Genomic DNA, 6115 nt, shown 5'->3' on the forward strand with positions numbered 1-6115 from the left:
CTATTAAAATGTTAAAAACATTGCCTATTGTGAACAGATCAAAGTGAGAGGAGAGTTAATTCACATGAATTAATTGAAATATCTCCTTTAGAAGAGTTACTTTATTAACACATATTTTTTTATTAGTAAAGATAGGGGCAAAGCAACGAGTGTGCAGTGCTCACATTTTTTATGTTATGAACACAGCAAAAGATACAGTGTTGTGTTGAATTTTCTACAGAAAATAACAGTGTACCTGATTTAAGTCAGGAAGCAGCAGATAATTTCAAAATCAAAACCCCTTCTTTTAAAGAAAATGTAGAAAAATCCTTTACACTTATTGTCATTATTAAACCACTCTTTGAAAGGTTCTTTGTGGAAAACCTCTCCGTTTCGGAAAATCACAACATGATTAGAACTTAAAGAAATCGTTTCTTTTGCCTACACCTAAAGATAGCAATTATTAAAATTGGTGAAGTATGTCAGAGAGGAGAGCAGGAAAAAAACATTGGAAGATGAAACTGAATTTCTGACACGAAGGCTTCGAGCCGGGGAATGTAAATGTTTGGAGAGAGCAGAGTTGGCGCATCAGGAGCGGACGGCAGCGCTCGCTGTTGTTCTGTGGCTGTGGCAGTGCCGCTTTCTTCGAGCTCCCTCTGGCGGGCGGCGGCTGCCAGCGCACCCAGAGGGGTCAGCCCGGAGGCTCCAAGGGAAATGTCAGCGGGCACCGGGGCACCCACACACGGCCCTCTCTGAGGGGACAGGGCATGAACCGAGGGACGCGCGGGACACCCACCCCAAACCAACTCCGACTCTGCTGCTCTACGTGGTGCGGGACACCCCACCCCGAACCAGCGCACCGAGGGTCAGCTCCAGCGGGCCCCAAGGGGAAATGTCAGCGGGCACCGGGGCACCCACACACGGCCCTCTCTGAGGGGACAGGGCATGAACAGAGGGACGCGCGGGACACCCACCCCGAACCAGCGCACCGAGGGTCAGCTCCAGAGGCCCCAAGGGGAAATGTCAGCGGGCACAGGTGCCACCAAACACGGCCCTCTCTGAGGGTACAGGACATGAACAGAGGGACACGCGGGACACCCACCCCGAACCAGCGCACCCAGAGGGGTCAGCCCCAGAGGCTCCAAGGGGAAATGTCTGCGGCCAAAGGTGCACACACACACGGCCTGTTATGAACAAAACTTCTGTTGATTTTTTTCTGTGAGAAAAAGGTTACCACTGTTGCTGCTGGGATGCCGCTTGTGTTATGGTAATTACGGGTCGTTGTTGTTAAAAGTTGTTTTTGTAGCAGTAAAAGCCCTGGCTGGGGCGAGTTAATGGCCCTTCTCTGAGACAGTGAACGGTGGGGTACCTCCGGAACAGTGAGGAGAAGAGACTTTGGAGGGGAGGGATATGCAAAATAACTCCAAGGACCAGCATGCTGTGTGGGACCCCTACTCTAAACGTGCGGGAAGAACCCCAAAAACAACGAGCCACCTAAGAGTTGAGAGATTGGAGTATGTCTGGACGTGAGGAGCGGAGTGCTGGGCCTGCAGAGATGCTGAAAAACCTTCGTTGTTCCTCACCCTGTGTTCGAGAGCCCCCGTGCCGGGTCTGGGAGGAGGCGAGACTGGTACCAGCTCAATCTCAGATGGGGTCATCATGCCCTACTAAGGCTCCCACGAAGTTTAGATTTCCCAGGTCAGATTTCCTAGCTCTGCCCTTAGTGGACAAAGCTGCGCATATCTTTCTCCTCTGAATCACCCTGAGAGAAACGATGAGACTGCAGCCCCGCCGAGCTACCCAATCCTGAGCTGATCACTTATAACAAGGCATTAAAAAGGAGAAGAAGTCGTCTTGGCCTGTTTATTTCACGGCCCACTCTGCAGGGACGGGACGTGAACAGAGGGACGCGCAGGACACCCACCCCGAACAAAAGCACCCAGCGTGGGTCAGCTCCAGCGGGCCCCAAAGGGAAATGTCAGCGGGCACAGATGCCACCAAACACGGCCCTGTCGGCAGGGACAGGACATGAACAGAGGGACACGCGGGACACCCACCCCGAACAAAAGCACCCAGCGTGGGTCAGCTCCAGCGGGCCCCAAGGGGAAATGTCTGCAGCCAAAGGTGCCACCAAACACGGCCCTGTCTGCAGGGACAGGACATGAGCAGAGGGACACGCAGGACACCCCCACTGCAAACCAAACCCGGCTCTGCTGCTCGAGGTGGTGCTTCTGAAGGGCTCATCTGTCCCCACTGCCCTGGGGAAAAGCTACACTTGAGGGACAGCCCCTACAAACAGTGAAAGCAGTGTTCAGAGAGCAAACATTACCCATTTTGTGAGGAATGAAATCCTGGAGATGAGAGCTCTGTTTCAGAGTAGTAATTGGTAGTTGATGTTAATGAAGTTGATAAGGTCTTAATTTGAAGGGCTGGTCTATTGTTGATTGTTATTGTTAATGTTAGAGTTCTAGGACTTGCCTTTAGTTGCCATTGTTAAATGTTACTATTTTACCTTGTATTTGTATCTCTCCTCATCATACTCGGTATTTTACCCCGTGTTAGTCTGTTGTTAAACTTTGGATGTTAGAATTCTAAGACTTGCCTTTAGTTGCCGCTGTTAGATGTTACTATTTTACCCTGTATTTGTATCTCTCCCCGTCATTCTCTGTATTTGTTCTCCTTTCCGTCTCACCCCGGATTTGTATCCATTCCCCTCGGGAACCACTTCCCCTGCTCCCAGGAGGACTTGCACCCGGACTGAATTCAAATGAGAGACTGTGGGAACTATATGAACCCTCTCAAAACAACAAACCAGCTCATAAACTTTGACTTTAACCCACCAGAACCACACTAAGTCACCCACTCTTGGCCAGAGCCGGATTTCGTCCTGTCACCATAACTTTGATAGTACCCAGCTTAGAGGATGGCCCTGGGCTAGGAGCCAATCTTATTTTCCTAAGGAGGGAGGATGGAAGTCATCGTGCATGACTCCTCATGCACAGCACTAATAAACTGCTCGTTTATAAGACGTTCAGATGCTGTGCAAATGAAGGTAGGAATTGCAGAGATAAGGAACGTGGCTTAGTACAGGCATGACAGCTATTCTGAAGTTATGTTGTCTTACTCTGAATTGGTCTGTTTAGACCAGGACTTTGAAAAATTCCTCTGAACTCTGAGTGAGGGAATTCTGAAAGGAACAGTAAAGCCTCCCTTATACATAGGACAAAGAACCACTTCTCCATGTTAGAAACATCACTACTTTCTTAGTAATTTAAGTTATACTGGCCCAGAGCTACAGTTTTTTAGCTCTATATTCCAATGTCTGTGTTAAACAGTAGCTCTGGTAAAAACACATCAGATTAAATCCTACTGCTGCTGTTTGCTGTGAAGTTTAGGGTGCTTACAGAAACAGTGCCCATAAAGTGTAAAACTTCTGGCTATTGCCTGTGCTATCGGAATGGGAACACCAAAGAGTAAACACAAGAAACTGAATCAAGATCTGACCTGAAAAAATTTCTTCACAGATTCTTGGGACAACAAAGACTGAGAATAGCAAATGTTAAGGTTTGAAGTTTGGTTTTTTGTGGTTGGTTTTGTTGTTGTTGTTGTTTTTGTTTTGTTTTTTTTTTACTCCTGAACAAAAATGGATCTTAGATAAGGTCTAAATTACATTATCAACAACGGAAGTTTTGTTTGTTTTTAATAATATATTTAATTTGCCATGTGGGGATTTACCAATAAAATGTTGCAACACTGTCAAACATCATTCTTCAAGGTATTCCTATCTTTCAAAGTCTCAGAGACCTGATTTTAGCAACACATCATGGACAGGGACCCATCTTGTTTATAAGCAAGGTTGCAACCAAATGACAGGATCAACATCAGAGCTTGGAAATTTATTCCTATCTGAAACATCAATAAGCCAGTAATTAAAAAAAATAAAATCAACAATGCCAACAAACAACTTGAATTTCTAGAAATCTTCTAGATCTCACAGGAGACAAATTTACTTCCTAGTCCAAGATCAGTAAAAATAGTCCTGGCCTTTGAAATCCTGCTGACTTTTTAACATGGTTTTGCTCCTGAAGAAAGCCTGCGATTTTGAACATCCCATGGCAGTGAGGCAGAGCGTGCCAGCCATCAAATTCTGGTTGTTCATTTCACTGACTGGAAAAATGCTTGCAGTTTGATTTCTTTTATAAGGCCACATTTGAGCAAGCAACATTTATAGAGATGACTTACCTAATTAGATTCAAAGAGTGATTTGCTATCTCAGCAATAGTTTTTAAATGTACAAATCTAGACAGAGAGGCATTATGTAAACAGGTGTGAATGACACTGCTCCATCAGGCATTAAATTGGAGCTGCTCCTGAAAAATTGTATCATTTGTGCATTTAAGTTATCAATATTTTACCAGCTACACTGTTTTCACACCAAATATTTTTTTGTGGTCTACAGCCAATGATATTTAAGCAAAATCTCTCACCCTTCTAATGGCGGCATGAAACAGCGTCCTTGTGTGCCTCTCATATCTCTGAGATCAAAATTCTCTCTGAGGAGAACCCGAGCCTTTGAAACAGACAGCTACAAACCAGAAAGTGACAGAGGAAAAACACCTGATCCTTGCAGGCACTTTTGCTTTTCCAAAGGAGCAACAGCTGTGAAAAGAGAAAACCATTTTACCTCCTGATAACTCTGTGATACTTGCACGAAATGTTGTGCTGGGGATGTGATCAGCAGCCCCCGGAGAGCGCCTGGACGGCCGCTCCCCTCAGCCTTCACCCGTGAGGGCAACGCGCCCCAGGGAAGTTTTACTCTTCACACCTTCTCCCTAACCCTCGGGCGTGAGTTTCACGCGGCAGTAGGAGCAAGTGTCTCAGTAAGAGCACTGAACTCTACTGGCTCCCGACTGAGCCGGGTGGGGACGGTCCGTGGTGTCCCCGGCCCGGCCCCTCCGTGGGGCCCGCCCGCGGCGCCCTCAGCCCGCCCGGCCCGGCCGCGGGAGCTCGGCGGGAGCTCGCCCCTCACAGAAGGCGCAATGCCCGCCGTGCTGCCCCCGACCGGCCCGGCCCCGCCGCAGGAGCTCGCCCCTCACAGAAGGCGCAATGCCCGCCGTGCTGCCCCCGACCGGCCCGGCCCCGCCGCGGGAGCTCGCCCCTCACAGAAGGAGCGATGCCCACCGCGCTGCCCCCGACCGGCCCGGCCTCACGCACCCGGGCAGCGAACCCGCCACGGCTCTGCTGCAGAAAACAGCCCTGTTACAGACTGGCTGCTCTGTGTTCTCAAACCAGTCCCCCTTGCATGCAGGCACACATGAGTTTAACGTTGAGGAGGGATTCAAGTGTTGGCCCCTCACAGGCAGGCAGAGAGGGCTGTGGCTCAGGTTTCACTGGCACTTAAAATTAGGGGAAAGACGATCACAGAACGGTCAGGGTTGGAAGGCATCTCTGGAAACCATCCAGTCCAACTGCCCTGCCCAGACAGGTCACCTGGAGCAGGTGACACAGGAACCATCCAGGTGGGTTTGGAATGTCTCCGGAGAGGGAGACTCCATGACAACCCTGGGCAGCCCTCCCAGTGCTCTGCCACCCTCAGTGTGCAGTTCTTCCTCATGCTGAGGTGAAACCTCTTATGTTTTTTAGTTTATGGCCTTTGCTCCTCATCCTGTTGCTGGACACCACTGAAACGAGTCTGGCATCAATTGGCACCCAGTTTGTAGATATCTGTAAGTGTTAATTACATCCCCTCTCAGCCTTCTCCAGACTTAACAGGCCCAGCTCCCTCAGTGTCTCGTCTTCAGAGATGTTCCATTCCCTAAATCATCTTTGTGCCCTCCACTGGATCCACTGCAGGAGCTCCATGTCTCTCTGTACTGGGGAGCCCAGAACTCGACACAGCACATCAGCTGTGGCCTCAGTAGGGCCAACAGAGGGGCAAGATCATCTCCCTGATGAGGATGGTTTGGATCTGCTGACAAAGTGAATCATTAAACAGATGAAGGGCTTGAGGGAAGAAGATAAGTTTTCAGCCCCAAGTAGTGAACCTGAGGAGGATGGAAACAACACAGAAAATGCACAGCAACAGCTAAATACACATCAACTGTTTAAACAGTTTTCAAATCAAGATCTGAAAGAC

Source organism: Melospiza melodia, chromosome 15, assembly GCF_035770615.1.
Source record: "Melospiza melodia melodia isolate bMelMel2 chromosome 15, bMelMel2.pri, whole genome shotgun sequence".
In the NCBI taxonomy this organism is placed as follows: Eukaryota; Metazoa; Chordata; class Aves; order Passeriformes; family Passerellidae; genus Melospiza; species Melospiza melodia.